Source organism: Phyllostomus discolor, chromosome 11 (assembly GCF_004126475.2).
Source record: "Phyllostomus discolor isolate MPI-MPIP mPhyDis1 chromosome 11, mPhyDis1.pri.v3, whole genome shotgun sequence".
Taxonomy (NCBI): Eukaryota; Metazoa; Chordata; class Mammalia; order Chiroptera; family Phyllostomidae; genus Phyllostomus; species Phyllostomus discolor.
In genome coordinates, this window is record NC_040913.2 from 58,762,793 (window position 1) to 58,780,130 (window position 17,338).

A 17,338-nucleotide genomic window follows, 5' to 3' on the forward strand; every position below is an offset into this window, starting at 1 on the left:
CTACTCTTTTTATGTGATTGGTTGGATGGGGAAGACAAAATAGTTTATGACAGCAAGAAAGTATTCTATGATATTTACAGTAGCAGCCAGAAGAGAAGAGATAGGAAGTCTGTTGTCTATGTGTAGTGTTAACCGTGATCTTCCACCCAGCTATCTGATTTTTGAAAGGATAGAAAGAAGATAAGTCTCTTGTTGTGGAAGGAAGGATTGTGAGTTGGATCTAGAAAGCAGTGAGGTTGTGGAATGTCAGATTTTGAGGTAAGGTGAGAAGAAAGGATAGTAAACAGGTGTAGTGTGTGATAAAATAAAGTTAACCACTACAGTAATAGAGTTCAGGAAACTTTTAAGTGGGCTATGATATGGGAGGGGTGTTGTGAAGTATTTACCATTGCATGGAACAGCAATTATTTACAATGATATTAGAGCAACAGCCATATGGCAGAATCTATGAGATCTAGATAACAAGAATAGGGAGTATAGAACCTTGAGTAGTTCTAATGGGACACAGGTGAGGTGCAGGACAGTAAATTAGCAATGCACTATGAAGGAAATGTCAGGGGAAACCTGTCAGGTGATACAATATAACCAGCCTAGCAAAACAGAATATACAGAAAAAGGGGGGATACAAAAATACTACTTAAAAAAAGAAGCAAGAATAATGGAAAATAATAATAATACAAATATGCAATAACTTGCAGGTTCTCTGTAATAGCAGAATGAAATTTGTCTCACTGTTCCAGCTGTTTTGATGCCCCTTCTTTGAGTTTAACTCTAGTCTTTTCACAGATCCAGGTGTTTGTCTCACTTGTAGGTATTTAAAAAGAAATTAAAAAGGCAGATGAAGGAAGGAAGAAGAGATAAAATTGGAGGAAGGAAACAAAGAAGGAATAAAAGAGGAAAGCAGGAAGGAGAGGAAAAAGAAATTAAAAGAAAATAAAAATAATAAAAATTAAAAATTAAGAATTGTTTTAAAAATTAGAATAAAATTTAAAAGCCTCTTGGTTTCAAAGTGGCCAAACCAGTTTTTCTGGTGTTGCTGGCTGCATCAGGCTGAGGGGTGATTGCTATGGCTTCTCTTGCTTCAGGATCTGCACTGGGTCAGGGGTGCCCACTGCTTGGGGAGCTATCCTGGCTCCTAGGCCTTGTGCCCTGGGTATGGGAATCAGGTCTTTCCGCAGGGTTACTGCTGTGGACTGTGGTGTTGCGATGCACTCTCATGTGTGCACATGGGCCAGACTGCCTCACCCTTCCCAGCGCTTTGGGAGTGTGCAGGGTCCCCCATACAAACACAACCTTCTGTGCAAACTCAGGATCCCTGCCTGGCTGGGTGGCAGAGAGGCCAGCGATTGCTGTAGGAGAATTCTCCAAGCAGTGTTTGTCTTTTCACTCCTTCCTCTTGAGAAATCCCTCCTATTCAGGCCTCTATCCCGAGGCCTGGCTTCTCCTGCAGCCCAACTCTCCAGCTAGACCAGTGACGGTGGGGGTCAGGGCCCATTGCTCGACCCACCCCCGCCAGTGTCCACAGATTCTGTGTGTTCACAGCCCTTGTGTGTTTGCTAGCAACTGGGTTCCTTCTGGTGCCACTCAGACCCTGTTTGGCTGGGGAGGGAGAGTTATCCTGGCTCTCTCCCAAGCACTCAGTGGTAAACCCGGCAGCGGGTGCTGGGCCTGGGGCTGCAGCCCCCCAACCCGTGCTGGTCCCTGGGACCCTACTGTGTTGCAGCACTCCTCTCACTGACTGGTTTTTCAGTTCCGCCAAAATCCCTGGTCCCCTATTTTCACATATGCTGAGGTATGTTGGTTGGTTGCTCCTCCACTCCGTAGATTGGCCAGGATTTTCTCCTGTGTGCAGGGGCGAAGCCGAATCTGTTCCCTCCTACTCCAATGCCATATTCCTTCTCCCTCTGTATTTGTTGTTATATAGCATCTCATGATTTAAGATCTTTTGTATTACTATTATTATTATTAATAATTATTGGCATATACCCAGTCTGTCAAAACTACCAAAAACAAACTAATCAAAACATTCATTTTTTTTCTCTTTGAGTTTTATAAACCTGTAAAGTGGATTATTGAAACAAGCTATTTAAATTATTTTAGAACATAAAAGGCAATCTTTTCTGTATTTAATGTTTTTTAGGGTATTTAAATCTCAGTTTCTGAATAAAAAATATGATGTCTTTATTATGCTTTCTGATATTTGGTTTACAGTATTAAGAACTTCAAAAATAATGTAATACCAAGCACTTTTTTGTAATAACAATAAATTAGAAGTTTGGGAATAGTGGTACTCTGAATACCAGCTATATCCCAGTTATCCTTGAGTCTTTCCAATGGACACAACTAACTCTTAAATTATGTTTGCAGTTTACATTACCTATTCAATAACATCATGGTCTGAGATGTTTGTTTCAACAGGAATTGCTCAATATGCAATGAAAGATGTGAGCTGTCTGAAGCAGATGGTCACTTTGCCAGAGCAGATCTAGAGTGATGGATTCTGAGGAATAGAGGCCATTTCCAGTGACATAAGACTGAGCTGAAAACAATCCCTTATTTTATTTTCTTGAGCAGCATTCACTGAACTAGCTCCCTGCTTTCTGTGGTATAGAACTCTGAACCCTTTCTTTCCAGAACACACATTCTAAAACTGCATGTATCTCTTCTACACTATGGGCCAGGTTCTTTGCTATTGCTTTCTCAACACTCCTGGCTGAAAAAAGAGTAGGTTCTCCCACAGAGAGCCCTGACCTAACTCATGTGCCCAATCCCAGTGAAACTCACAAAACTGGGCATAGCTAATTGCAAAAATGCAATGGAAATATTAACCTTACCTTAATTACTTAAGCTTTCACATTTGTCATATTCTACTAGCTGAAAAAAGTCACAAGGTACTTACATACTGAAGGGGAGGGTAATGTAGGGTATGAACAACAACAGAATGAAAAATCATCGTACTATTTGGGTAAATATAACATTTTTAATATTAATGCACTAATATTAGTATAATCCTATTATGTTATTATGTATATTATCTGTTTGTAATGATCAATAACAATATTATACATAAATAAATACATATTTGTCTGATATTTTCCTCCATATTGCCTCTTTCTTCTTTTTTAGTTTTAAATAAAATATCAGATACAAATTTCAGCCAAGGAAATTTTGCACAATTTAATTGTTGACTTAGTTTTAATCCTTCTCAAATGTGGAAAGTAAAAAGTTCCCTCAACACTGAACAGTGTGGGATGAAATTTTAGGAAACCTGAGCAAATGTAAGGAACACTCATTAATTTCAAGCACTATGACAATAAAAAATACAGAAAGAACACAACATTGCTTTTTTATATGAAAAGCCAATGTCATTATCTGTGTGCAAAGTAACTTTTTCTCCAAGTAGTACCCATGAAGATCACATCTGAAAAAACATTTAAAATGTAAAAACAATCACTGTATGAGGTTTCTTCTACTTTATAATTTTTTTACAAACCTGAATGTGAATGATAAAAATTAGTAATCTAAATTATTGTTCTCATTGTGTATTAACTATATGAATGTGTGTGGTTATGATTACCATTGACCTCATTGTGTATTAACTACGTGTGTGGGAGAGAATGATTCCCAAAGATAGCTAAGTGAGAACCCAATAGAGAATGTATCTTGTGGAGACACATGAGTGTGGAATGAACTGACCTACAAAAGGTAGTGACTGGATCTATATCTGAGGCCTCTGTTAAGAAAAACTAACATGTTTAAAGCATTTATTGCTCTGACATTATGCAAAGCAACTTACCTACATTCTGATTTATTTACCGCAAAAGTATCACAAGGTCACTGATCAATATAATATCCATTTTTTCTCATAAGGAAACAGCTTAGAGAAATTAAGAAACTTCTGATATAATATAGTAATTAGAGGAACTAGAGTCAATAGGTTTCTTTTCACAATCACCTCACAATCATTTTTTCACATTTGTTTTTTCCCTTTATTTCTACATGTAATCAATTTCTTTTATCTGTATTCATTCAGACAAATTGAAACAAAAATGTTTCCATTAAAGGAAATAACATAAAAATAAAGTTTATTGGAATGCATCCATGTTTAAGGGGCAGGTGCAAACAACCTCCAAACTATCTATCAAGGCTAGTACCTTGTCAGTTACCTGCGAGGAAAGTCATCTTCCCTTTTGATTCATTTCCTGACTATTCTGATGTGATATATCCTGACACCAAAGGTTCCACATTAGGCTGTGTGTCTGAACATGTCTTTTCCCTTTTATGGTGTTTTTTCTTCCATACTCACAGCATCAGAATTAATCATCTTTGAGGTTTTGATTATCAGAATTGGCTATAAGTTTAGTGGAATTCACCAATAGTCAATAATCCATTGAAGGGTATATGTTTTACAGATGTTTCTCTTAGGGACAAGTTTATTTACATAAATGGATAATCTAAATTTACTTACTTAACTGAAACTCATGAAGCCCAATGTGAGAGAAATAATTCCAGAAGACAGTTTTGTCTGCATTTCTGCCCTGCAGCTAACCCCTTAGCTGCTTTTTTTCCCCTTTTTTCCTTACTATTTGTCTTAAGCATTCTGATCTTGGTATGCCCTCAGTATGGCTTCTCTAGATCTGTTAGCTCAGATTGGTGCTCACAGGACTAGGGAGGTCAAATGACTAAGCAAACTTAGGAAGTATATTTGTGATGGTTATTATCTCTAGGGTGTTGAAAACTTTCTCTAAACTTGGATGATTTGAGGAAAAAAAATTTTTCAAACATAACTATTACTAACATTGTAACTAAAATAAACAAATTGTATCATGTCCAGTCAAATGCTGGAATTGATAACTCTTTATTAACTGATTTGCAAGGACTCCTTTGAAAGAGAAAAAATATCCCCAACAGACCATTTGACCTCTTGCTTTTCTTATCACATCTCTTTCTCTTTTTCCCTTCCTTTCTCCCTTCCTTTCTTCCTTCCTTTCCCTCCCTTCCTTCCTTCCTTCCTTCCTTCCTTTCTTCCTTCCTTCCCTCTCTCTCTTTCTTTCTTTCTTTCTTTCTTTCTTTCTTTCTTTCTTCTTCTTATCTCTTTCTTTCTTTCTTTCTTTTCTTTTTTTCTTCCTTTTCTCTCTCCTTGTCTTTTTCCTTTCTCTTTCCTCTCTTTCCCCTTCTTTCCTTTCTTCCTCTTTCTTTCTTCCCCTCCTTCCCTCCTTCCTTCCTTCCTTCCTTCTCCCTTCCTTCCTTCCTTCCTTCTTTACTTCCTTCTCTCTCCTCCCTCCTCTCGTCTTTCTTTCTTTCCTTCCCCTCCCTCTCTCTCTTTTTACAGATGTGAGTGAGTTGTAGGTAGTTTAAAAGACTCACTGAGGGCCTAATGGGCTAGTTTCTGTCAATCAGGTGGTGAATAAAAACATAACAAGAAAACAAGAACTCTCTTTTGACAACTTAGAGTTGAGAAATTTTGACAAATAGGAAAGGGAATATAATTACAATAAAATGAAGCAAGGAAATAACCAAAACATATAAAAAAACTATGATGGTGGTAAGAAGCAGAGCATGCATATGTTATTATGTTATGGTCTTCAAGAGGAGCCTGGAAAACAAAAGTGGCACTTGACATGAATGGTTTAATTTGGTTATATATTTGAGGCTATCACTGTAAGATCTATCCTGCTTGTTACATTTCAGGAACAACAAAGAACTTCCATCATTGTATATTGTTTTTTTTTTCTTTTTTATAGAGTCATTTGGGTTTAATACCTCAGGTTACAAAAAGTTCCCAAGGGTCAGGGACATGTTAGGCCATCAGTAATTGCTTCAGTATGGACTATAGCTGTTCAGCTTCATGAATGCCATAGCAAAATGCATTTATAAGTCCTTTATGCAGATCTAATTTGAACTGAAAGGGATAACACAGGAAAACACTGACATTCTATACAATTAAATAAACACTCAATGGGTTCTGTTGTTTTTAAATGAAATTTCTTGTGCTTGTCCATGACACCATAAAATGTAGAACAGTGCTGGAGGCCTCTGCTATTTTTATCTGAAGTGTGCAGAAAGTATGACTTTTTTTTAAGAGAATGTCATTTCAGTGAAGTGTTGCTAGTTGCTATCACATGCACCAAGGTGACTTTTAGAGCAGGACTTTGCAGTGTCCAAAATAAGAAAGTCACAATCTTCCACATCCAAAAGAGATTTAATGGCTAAGACAATATTTCCTCAGATGAAGAACACACAGAACTATTTTTCACTTACAACTTGACAATTCTATTCTTTGAAGTAGTAAATGCTTACCAAAGCTAGCTAAGTGTGTGTGCATGTGTGTATTTGTCAGTGTGCCAATGAAACAGGGAGTATAAGTTATACACCAGGTGTGATATAATTTGGGATTCCAAAACCTAAACATAGGAACATTGGAAATACTGATGTCAATTTGGGGAAGTGATTGATCACTTCATAGTACAGGTTCAGCTCTTTTTGTGCCAGGAACTTAGATTATTTTTTGGTTTGGAGATACATGGGGTATTTTAGCATGATGATTATATTTGTAGGTGTTCAAATATTAGTAAACAAGCTTTTGCCAAATTGGTAAAATGATTTTGTTTCAGTTTATTTGTTTTAAATTCAGTCTTGTGGGCAAAGTTTTTATGATCTTCTAGTGCAAGTATTCAAGCAAAATTTTGCAATAAAAGATCAGATGTATCAGCTCAGACAGAGTGTTATTTTTGAACTTCAAAACCACAGTCAAGAAAAGTATGAACTCCAGAAGAGTTTCTTTACAAGATATGAAGAAGTAAACAGACCATGACCCATATATTAAACCTAAAAAAATATAATTCATAGAAGTGACTCATTATGCCATTTATTAAGTGAATCTACAAGAAAGAAAACACAGATATCAAATATAGCATCCTATTATGTTTAAGTTTAGATTATTTTGCAATACACTGCTTATTGTCTGTAACCCTAAGATTGCCACTTACTATTTTTTTAGGCTTCAGTGGTTATCCCACATAAAAATGAAAAAATAAGATAAAATATATAACTTTTTAGGTTAAAATAAGAATATAGCATCACAAAAAGCCTCCTGTGGTTTCTTGTAGCTTTAGGGTCTATGTTTCCACTGGTTTTTAGAATGACATATAAACAACTGCCAATCTCCAACTCCAGTGAAATATTTTTTTATATTATAAAAGAGAAAGGATTTGGAGCTTTTAAGGTTATTCTGAATTTTCAGAATTATGTGACTGACAACAAACCAAGTATTTATAACATGTGTAACACTTTCTTCCACCCCTCTTGCATTTTGGCGACCTGTTAGTTCTTCTCTACTTACCTGGAATTCCAACAATGGCTATTCTTAATCTTGTCAGAGGCTACATAAATAACATAACTGAGTGTCTGTATCAGATATGCCCTCCTGTGTCAATGAAGAATCTTTTTTCATGTGAAAGTTTGAACTTTTTCTTGAAAAAAGGTCTGAATTATTTTCATAATTCACCCACAATTATGTCATCAGTGCTTTTTTTTCAGGGCTGCCAGGCATAGAATAACTGATAACAGAAGATCTATACTGTAGAGTGACTTATGTTTATTAAAAAAAAAACATACTTACAGCTTGAAACTTATATAAAAGAGAGATTAATGTGTTAAAGGGTGAGAGAAGGAAGGCATTCTATTAAATCACCCCAACTCACTTATCCACTTCCAGTTGCAGTGATCAGTGAATCATTCTAGATATTTTTACACTTTCAATGATCAATAAGAGACAGTATATTGAACATGTTGAACAAGTTTATTAGTTGTCTTGGTCAGTTTATTTAAGGTTCTGTCTTTATTTCATGTTAGGGGGCAAAATGCAGATTGTAGACAGTTGACCTAGCAGCCTAGCTCATTTTAACACATTTTTTTGTGCCCAAACCTTATTACTTCTAAGTGCTCCAATTTCAACAACTGAAACATGGGAATCATGATCCTGCGGGATGATGTAAGATTATTGAAAAATGCATTGTACTATTCAAATGCACATTGCTACATAAAAAGAAAATATTTTAAATAATGATACACAAATCATTCTGAATTTCATGGCAAAGAGATATTATTTTGAAGATGAATTTAAGAATTAGGCACTTAATGAGGAGTCAATTTGTCAATATAAATAAATTCATGGGATATGTTCATTGGTTTGAAGTTTAAGTAAAATTGAAAAGCTGGAATGGGAGTTTATTGTTAAGAAGTAACTTGAACAACTTTTTTAATTCCTTGGGTCATTTGAGGTGCTGTTTAATAGCCATAGCTTATTTTGAAATACAAATTCATTATTTATTACAAGCATGCTATTGCTTATCTCCTTCAGTCTCATTACTATGCAAATTACTCTAATTAGGTCACTGTCAGAGAGTATTAATGTAGAGTCACTTTCCAGGCTTTAGAATGAAAAGGTTTGGTTCTTAAATATTTATAAAACTCTTCCTGAAATCATCTTTACTTAATTGAAATTATTCTGGAAGTCTAATTGGTTCAGAGTAAATAATCTCAGATAAGAAAAGAAAAAAATTCTTAAAAATGTTTAATTGACACACATAAAAGTAGAATATTACAGAAAAAAATCACATTTATAATATAAATTTTATTTTAAATTTTTAAATCACTAAACTGTGTACCTATATTTTAATCATTTGTTTATGATTCATCACCATAAGAACAAAAGATTAACGTAATTGCAACATGTTCTCTAAAAAACTTTTGGTTCATCAGAAATAACATTTTTATAAAATAAGAGAATTGATATTAACAGGTGTTAAATAATAAAACAGAGCACCCTCTGACTTCATGATAATAAATTTTGATTAAGCTAAAAGAATCTATTTACAAATGCCTCATCTTCATGATCTACTCAGGATACAGAGATTTAGAAACCTTTTCTAACAAGGTTTCTTATCCCATCAAATTCTCTGATATTCTATACTATTGAATATAGTGTAAATGTAGTAATAATTTGGATAATGAATAACAAAAAGGGAAAATAAATATTGTAATATATTTCAGCCTTGATGCTGAAGTAGTTTGATATCTCCCCTTGTAGAATGACTGTGTTCATGCAGTATGAATAGAGTTGTGGAAAGAAGACAAAAAAGTAGAAGAGTGTGGATATTTGAAAAAAAAACAACAAGGAATACAGGAATGAGAATGATTGAGACATTTTCATCAAAGAAAGTGAAGAATTATGTGACAGACATGTGTTATACATTGCTAAAACTATGCAGGGGTGTCCAAACTTTTGGCATCTCTAGGCCATGATGGAAGAAGAGTTGTCTTGGACCACACATTAAATACACAAACACTAACAAAAACTGATTAGCAAAAAAGGTTTTTCGTAAATTTACAATTTTGTATTGGGCTGCCTTCATAGCTACTCTGGATCACATGTGGCCCCTGGGCCATAGGTTGGCCATCATTTTTTAACATCCTTACCAAGGAGATATATTTTCTCTTTTATAAATAATGAGGCCAAAACATAGAAAAATTAAATAATTTGCTCTGGTAGATGGCAGAACTGAGCTCTAGGCACGGTATTTTCTCTTCAGAAATGTATATCCTTTTTTGGTAGACCTATGTCTGGGAGAAAACATCAAAATTAGAGTATACACTTTAAACATCAAGTAGCTAGAACTTGGTAGAAGTGGGATAATAAGTATGTAGTACTATTTCTCTGAAACTCAGTTTCCTTATTTGAAGTTTGCGAGTACTTAAAGAATTAAAGCATGCATTGTATAAGATTTAGTCATAATTCCCAGACATATAAATATTTCACAAATTGTATTTATTTTTATTATTATGTCTCTAAATATTATGGTCCAATTATGTCCATCTAATACACAACTTGAAAATATAATTAATTATTAAGCTTCTCAGATTTGTCCACTTGAGTAAAGCTAAAATAAGAGAACTTATCAGCTACTAGGATGGACCCTCCAACCTTGTACTCTATTACATTGAGCTTTTATCCAATACACCATTCAGATTTTCATCCAACTTAGTGTTGAGCTAATTTTTAAAGAATTATTTTATTATATAATTATACATATTTATTACATAATTATTTTAAAGAATTAGGGCTTTTAAAAAATTAGGGTGTTCTGAATTTTAAGTTGTTTTCATGCAACATTTTACTACTAACACAAAGGAATTTGGTACACTGGAACACTGGATGAATGTGTGTGCAATTGCTTAAGGACATTTTTATAAATTATTTTTAATATTACCAGAATACAACAGAGTACAAAATTATGTAAAAGCTATTTCTACTTGCATATCATATAGAATATATATTAAAATACCATTTAATTATCAGTAAAGAAGAAACAGTAAGTTTTGCATAATGATATCAATTAAATATTTGATTAATTTTTTTGAAATTTTTTAAACTGTTGTTCAAGTACAGTTTTCTGTCTTTTACTCCCAGCCCAGCCAATCTCCTCAGTCCTCCCTACTTGCCTTCCATTTCCACCCCCCTAGATTTTGTCAATGTGGCCTTTCTACTTTTCCTATAAACCCTTCCCATTTTCCCTTGAAATTCCCTCCCCTCTCCCCTCTGTTTGCTGTCAGCCTGATCTCTATTTCAGTGTCAATGATTATATTTTGATTGTTAGTTTGTTTTGTTGTTCAGGTTCCTGTTAAAGGTGAGATCATATGGTATTTGTCTTTCACTTCCTGGCTTATTTCACTCAGCATAAAGCTGTCCAGTTCCATTCATGCTATTTCAAAGGATAGGAGCTCCTTATTTCTCTCTGCTACATAGAGTTCCATTCTGTAAATGTACCACAGTTTTTTGATCCATTCATTTACTGGGTACCTAGGTTGCTTCCAACACTTGGCTATTGTAAATTGCGCTGCTATGAATATGAGGTGCATAGGTTCTTTTGGATTGGTGTTTCAGGGTTCTTAGGATATGATCTTAAGTGGAAGATCATATCCTAAGAACAGGGTCAAAAGTCAGATTCATTTTTAGTTTTCTGATAAAACTCCATACTGTTTTCCATGGTGGTTATACCAGTCTGCAATCCCACCAACAGTGCACTAGAGTCCCCTTTTCTCCACAACCTCTCCAACACTTGTTGTTTGTTGTTTTGTTTGTTATGGTCATTCTGATCCATCTGAAGTAGTATCATATTGTGGTTTTAATTTGCATCTCTCTGATAGCTAGCAATACTCAGCATCTTTTCATGTGCCTCTGGATCCTCTGTATGTCCTCCTTGGAGAAGTGTCTGTTCAAGTCCTTTGCCCAGTTTTTAATTGAGTTGTTCGTCTTCTTCGAGTGCAGTCATTTAAGTTCGTTATATATTTTGGAGATTAAACGCTTGTCTGAGGTATCATTGGCAAATATATTTTTCCCATACAGTTGGTTCTCTTAATTTTAATACTGTTTTCTTTAGCTGTGCAGAAACTTTTTATTTTGATGAGGTCCCATTTGTTTATTCTTTCCTTTATGTCCCTTGCTTTAGGGGACATAACAGTGAAAATATTGCTGTGTGAAATATCTGAGATTTTTCTACCTATGTTCTCCTCTAGATTTTAATGGTGTCACGGCTTATATTTAAAACTTTTCCTGGCTGGCGTAGTTCAGTGGATTGAGCATGGGCTGTGAACCAAAGTGTCGCAGGTTTGATTTTCAGTGAGGGTACATGCCTGGGTTGTAGGCCATGACCCCCAGCAACTGCACATTGATGTTTCTCTCTCTCTCTCTCTTTCTCCCTCCCTTCCATCTCTAAAAATAAATAAATAAAATCTTAAAAAAACTTTTATCCACCTTGAATTTATTTTTTGTATATGGTGTAAGTTGGTGCTCCAGTTTCTTTTCTTTCCTTTCTTTTTTTTTTTTTTTTTTTTTTTTTTCACACAGCTGTCCAGTTCTCCCAACAACATTTGTGGAAGAGCCTATTTTTACTCCATTTTATATTGCAGCCCCTTTCTCAAATATTAATTGACCATAGAGACTTGGGCTCATTTCTGGGCTCTGTATTCTGTTCCATTGGTCCATGTGCTTGATTTTATGCCAATACCAGGCTGTTTTGATTACAGTGGCCTTGTGATACAGGTTGGTATCAGGTATTGTGATCCCTCCTACTTTGCTCTTCTTTCTCAAAATTGCATCAGCTATTCAGGGTTCTTTATGGTTCAGTATAAATTTTTGAAGTGTTTGTTCCATGTCTGTGAAATATGCCATCGGTACTTTAATAGGTATTGCATTGACTGTGTAAATTGCTTTGGGTAGTATGCACATTTTGATGATGTTAATTCTTCCAATCCATGACCACAGTATATGTTTCAATTTGTTTATGTCTTCCCTGATTTCTTTCTTCAGTGTTGTATAGTTTATGAATACAGGTCATTTACCTCCTTCATTAGGTTTATTCCCAGGTATTTTATTTTTCATTTTGCTATATCAAATGGGATTTTTTCTTGATTTCTGCTTCTTTGTTTCATTCTTGGTATACAAAAATGTCTTTGATTTCTGGATATTGACTTTGTATCCTACTGTTTTGCCAAATTCATTTATTAGGTCGAGCAGTTTTTTGGCAGAGTCCATAGGATTTTCTATGTACACTATCATGTTATCTGCCAACAATGACAGTTTTGTTTCCTCCTTTCCAACTTGGATGCCTTTTATTTCCTTTTCTTGACTGATAGCTGTGGCTGAAACTTCCAATACTATACTGAATAAAAGTGGTGAAACTGGACAATCTTGTCTTGTTCCTGATCTCAGTGCAAAAGATTTTAGTTTTTGCCCATTGAGTATGATGTTAGCTGTAGGTCTCTCATGTATGGCTTTTATTATGTTGAATGCTCCCTTTATTCCCACTTTGTTGAGTGTTTTCACCATAAATGGGTGCTGTACCTTATCAAATGCTTTTTCCACATCTATTGGTATGATCATGTGATTTTTGTCTTTGCTTTTGTTTATATGATGTATTACATTTACTGATTTGCAAATATTGAACCATCTTTGAATCCCTGGGATGAATCCTACTTGTTCATGGTGTGTGATCTTTTTAATGCATTATTCGATGTGGTTTGCAAACATTTTGTTGAGGATTTTAGCGTCTATGTTCATCAGTGATATTGGCCTGAAGTTTTCTTTCTTTCTTATGTCTTTCTCTGGTTTCGGGATTGGATGATGATGGCTTCATAAAAAGAGTTTGAGAGTCTTCCATCATTCTGGATTTTTTGGAATAGTCTGTGAGGGATAGGGGTTAGCTCTTCCTTAAATTCTTTGTAGAATCCTCCTGTAAAACCATCTGGTCCAGGGCTTTTGTGTGTCAGGAATTTTTTGGTTACTGCTTCAATTTCATCTGCTGTTAGTGGTCTCTTCAGGTTTTCTGTTTCTTTCTAATTAAATTTTGGAAGATTATATTTTTCTAGAAATTTGTCCATTTCACCTAGGTTTTCAAATTCCTTGGCATAGAGTTCTTCATAGTAATTTCTTAGCATCTTTTGTATTTCTGTGGTATTAGTTGTAATCTCTCCTCTTTCATTTCTGATTGTGTTTATTTGGGTCCTCTCTCTTTTTTTCTTGATGAGCTTGCTTCAAAGCTTGTCGATTTTGTTGAGCTTTTCAAAGAACCAGCTCTTGGTTTCATTGATCCTTAGAATTGTGCTTTTAGTCTCTATGTCATTTAATTCTGCTCTGATCTTGGTTATTTCCTTCCTTCTACTTGCTCTGGGCTGTCTTTCTTTTTGTCCTCAAGTTCTTGTAGATATAGTGTTAGGTTGTTTGTTTGAAATGTTTCTATCTTTTTTAGGCAAGCCTGTATTGCTATGAACTTCCCTCTCAGGACTGCCTTGGCTGTGTCCCATAAGTTTTGGGTTGTTGTGAGTTCATTTTCCTTTGTTTCCAGAAAGTTTTTGATTTCTTCTTTTATTTCATTCTAGACCCATTCATTATGTAATAGCATGGTATTCAATCTCCATGATTTTGAGTGTTTCAGGTTTCTTCCCTTGGGGTTGGTTTCTAGTTTCAGTACTTTTTCATTAGAAAAAGTGCTTGGTATAATTTCAATTTTCTTGAATTTGTTGAGGCTAGCTTTGTGTCCTATCATGTGGTCTATCTTTGAAAATGTTCCATGTGCATTTGAAAAAAAATGTGTATTTTGCTTCTTTGGGACGAAAGGTTCTATATATATCAGTTAAGTCCATTTCATCTAGGGCATTGTTCACTGCCACAATATCTCTGTTGATATTTTGTTTGGAAGACCTGTCCATTTTTGACAGTGGGGTGTTAAAATCCCCTACTATAATTGTGTTGCTGTCAATATTTTTTTTTATGTCCTCGAAGATTTTCTTTATGTATTTGGGTACTCCTATGTTGGGTGCATATATATTTACAATGTTTAAGTCTTCTTAGTGGATTCTTCCCTTAAGTATTATGAAGTGACCTTCTGCGTCTCTCTTTATGGCCTTTTTTTTATGTCTGTTTTATTTGATATGAGAATGGCTGCCCCGGCTTTTTTCCCCTGTCTGTTTGCTTAGGAAATTTGTTTCTAGTCCTTCACCTTAAGTCTGTGTAGGTCTTTTGTCCTGAGGTGGGTCTCTTGTAGGCACCATATGTGTGGTTCATACTTTCATATCCATTCAGCTATACTTTGTCTTTTTTTATTGGAACGTTTAATCCATTTATGTTTAAGGTTATTATTGCTAGGTAGCTACTCATTGCCATTTTTGTACCTGTGTTTCTCTCTCTCTCTCTCTCCCTCTCCTCTGTCTTTCTCTCTTTTCTTTCCTTTCCTTAAAGTAGTCCTTTTGTCATCTTTTGTAGAGCTGGTTTTGTGGAGGTGTATTCTTTTAGACTTCTTTTGTTTGGGAAGCTCCTTATTTGGCCCTCTACCTTGATTGAGAGCCTTGCTGGGTAAAGTACCCTTGTGTGCAGGCCTCTAGTTCTCATTACTTGGAATATTTCTTGCCATTCTCTTCTGGCTTATAGCTTTTCCTTTACAATGTCAGCTGCTAACGTGATCCAGGCTCCTTTGTATGTTAGTTCCTGTTTCTTCCTTACTGCCTTTAAGATTCTCTCTTTGTCTTGGAATTTTGCCATTTTAATGATGATGTCTTGAAGTGGGCCTCTTTGGGTTCCGCTTGATTGGAACTCTGTGTTTCCTACATTTGTCTGACTTTCTCTCTCATCAAATTAGGGAAGTTTTCTATCATTACTTTTTAAATAGGTTTTCTATCCCTTGTTCTTCTTCTCCTTCTGGTATCCCTATTATATGGATGTTATTACGTTTCATGTTGTCTTGCATTTCTCTTAATCCCTCTTCATTCTTTCTGAGCCTCTTTTCCTTTTCTTGCTCTTTTTGGGTGTTTCTTTTTTTTTCTACTTTGTCCTCCAGCTCCCTGATCCAATCTTCTGCTTCAAGGATCCTGCTTTTCATTCCTTCTGCTGTGTTCTTCAGTTCAGAAATTGTATTCTTCATTTCCCCTTGGCCCTTGTTGATAATTTCTATTTCCTTTTTCATGTTGATATATTTTGCAGTGAGCTCATTGTAGTTTCCCTCTAGTTTCCAGTAATTCATTGTGAGCTCATTGAGCTTCCTGATAACCATTGCTTTGAACTTAATATCTGATAGTTGAGTTGCCTCTATTTCTTTTAGCATTATTTCTGAGACTTCCTCCTTTCCTTTGATTTGGTGATTGTTTCTTTGTCTTCTCATTGTTTGTGAAACTCTTCTTGTTACCCTCAGCTTCTTAAATTGATCTCTTCTGGCTCCCTGGGTTTATAGTGTAAACTTCTGTAGTAGAATACCTTTGAGATTCAGTAGTGCAATCTCACTGATCTCCAAAGCTCACTGGTCTTGGGCTGTCATTTAAGTTGGCTCTGTGTTTGTTTTTTGGGTTTTGAGTGTTTTGGGGTCTTTCTTTGGTGGGCCCTTCCCACCAGCTCCTTAACCGACGGTCACTCTGTCTACCACCTCTTGTATTTAGTTGTACTGGTGAGGGCAGGTTGTGTTGAAGTTGTTTCTTCTGTGTGTACAAGGTTTTGAGGATTCTCTCTTGTTCTTGTTCTTGTTCAGTTCTTTGTTCTGGGTAATATCTCCAGTACTTAGTTGTATTTTCATATAAGTCCTGGATTGACATTAGTGTGGCTTCCACTCCCTCCTTCACCTTATTTTGTTGTTCTCTGTTGGTGGTTCCTTTGTTGTTGGGTTTCCTCTTCCAGCAGGTATCGTGGTCTTCACAGCTTCCACTTACTCTTTTTTGTGATCAATTGGAGGGGGAAGAGAATATGGTTTAAGACAGCAAGAGAGTAATCTATGATATTTACAGTAGCAGCAGGTAGAGAAAAGATAGGACATCCTTTGACTATGTATAGTGTTAACCTTGATATTCCACCCACCTAGCCACTTTTTAGAAAGAATGGAGAGAATATAAGACTCTTGATGGGGAGGTAAGTGTTGTGAGTTGGATCAGTGAGGTTGTGGTAAGTCAGATTCTGAGGTAAGGTGAGAGTAAATGACAGTAAATAGGTGTAGTGTGTGAGAGAATAGAATTAACCACTACAGTAATAGAGTTCAGGAAACTGTGAAGTGGGCTAATATTTGGGAGGGGTTTTGTGTAGTATTTTCAATTGTATGGAACAGTTATTATTCACAATAATATTAGAGCAACAATCATATGACAGAATCTATGTGATCTGGATAAGAAGAACAGGGAATATAGGATCTTGAGTAGTGTGCTAATGGAACACAACTGAAGTGAAGGACAGTGAATTAGCAATACACTATTCAAAAGAGAACAGGGGAAACCTGTCAAATGATATAGTGTAACCAGGCTAGAAAAGAAGACTAAAGAGAAAGAAGAGGAATACAAAAATACTATTAAATTAAAATAAAAGATGTAAGAATAATGAGAAAAATAATAATAACAATATGTAATAACTTGCAGGTTCTGTGTTAAAGCAAAGTGAAATTTGTCTCACTGTCTGAGCTGTTGGGATGCCTCTTCTTTGGGTCCATCTCTGTTTTTTTCAGTTTTAGGTTTTTTGACTCACTTGTGGGTATTTAAAAAGAAAAAAGAAAAGAAAGAAGAAGAAGAAGGAAGGAAGAAGAGATAAAATTAGAAAAAAAAGAAGAAGTAATAAAACAAGAAAGAAGGGAAGAGGGGAAAATGAAATTGAGAGATAAAAAAATAAAAAGTAAAAAAATACTTAAAAAATAAAAGCTTCTTGGTGGTTTCAAATTGGCCACACCATTTTTTTTCTGGTTTTTCTGGTGCAGCCCACTGAGGGGTTTTTATCCCTTCCCAATCAGCACTCAGCTGGCCTTGAGCACACTCTACC

The 17,338-nt window shown here is 35.4% G+C and overlaps 1 long non-coding RNA gene across 1 annotated transcript; it reads left to right on the plus strand.

Moving 5' to 3' along the window:
* The first annotated feature begins 201 nt into the window (after nucleotides 1–201).
* Nucleotides 202–16,694, plus strand: LOC118497261. Its single transcript, XR_004899783.1, has 2 exons — nucleotides 202–258; nucleotides 16,498–16,694. It is a non-coding gene; the product is annotated as an uncharacterized LOC118497261 (long non-coding RNA).
* Nucleotides 16,695–17,338: the final 644 nt, after the last annotated feature.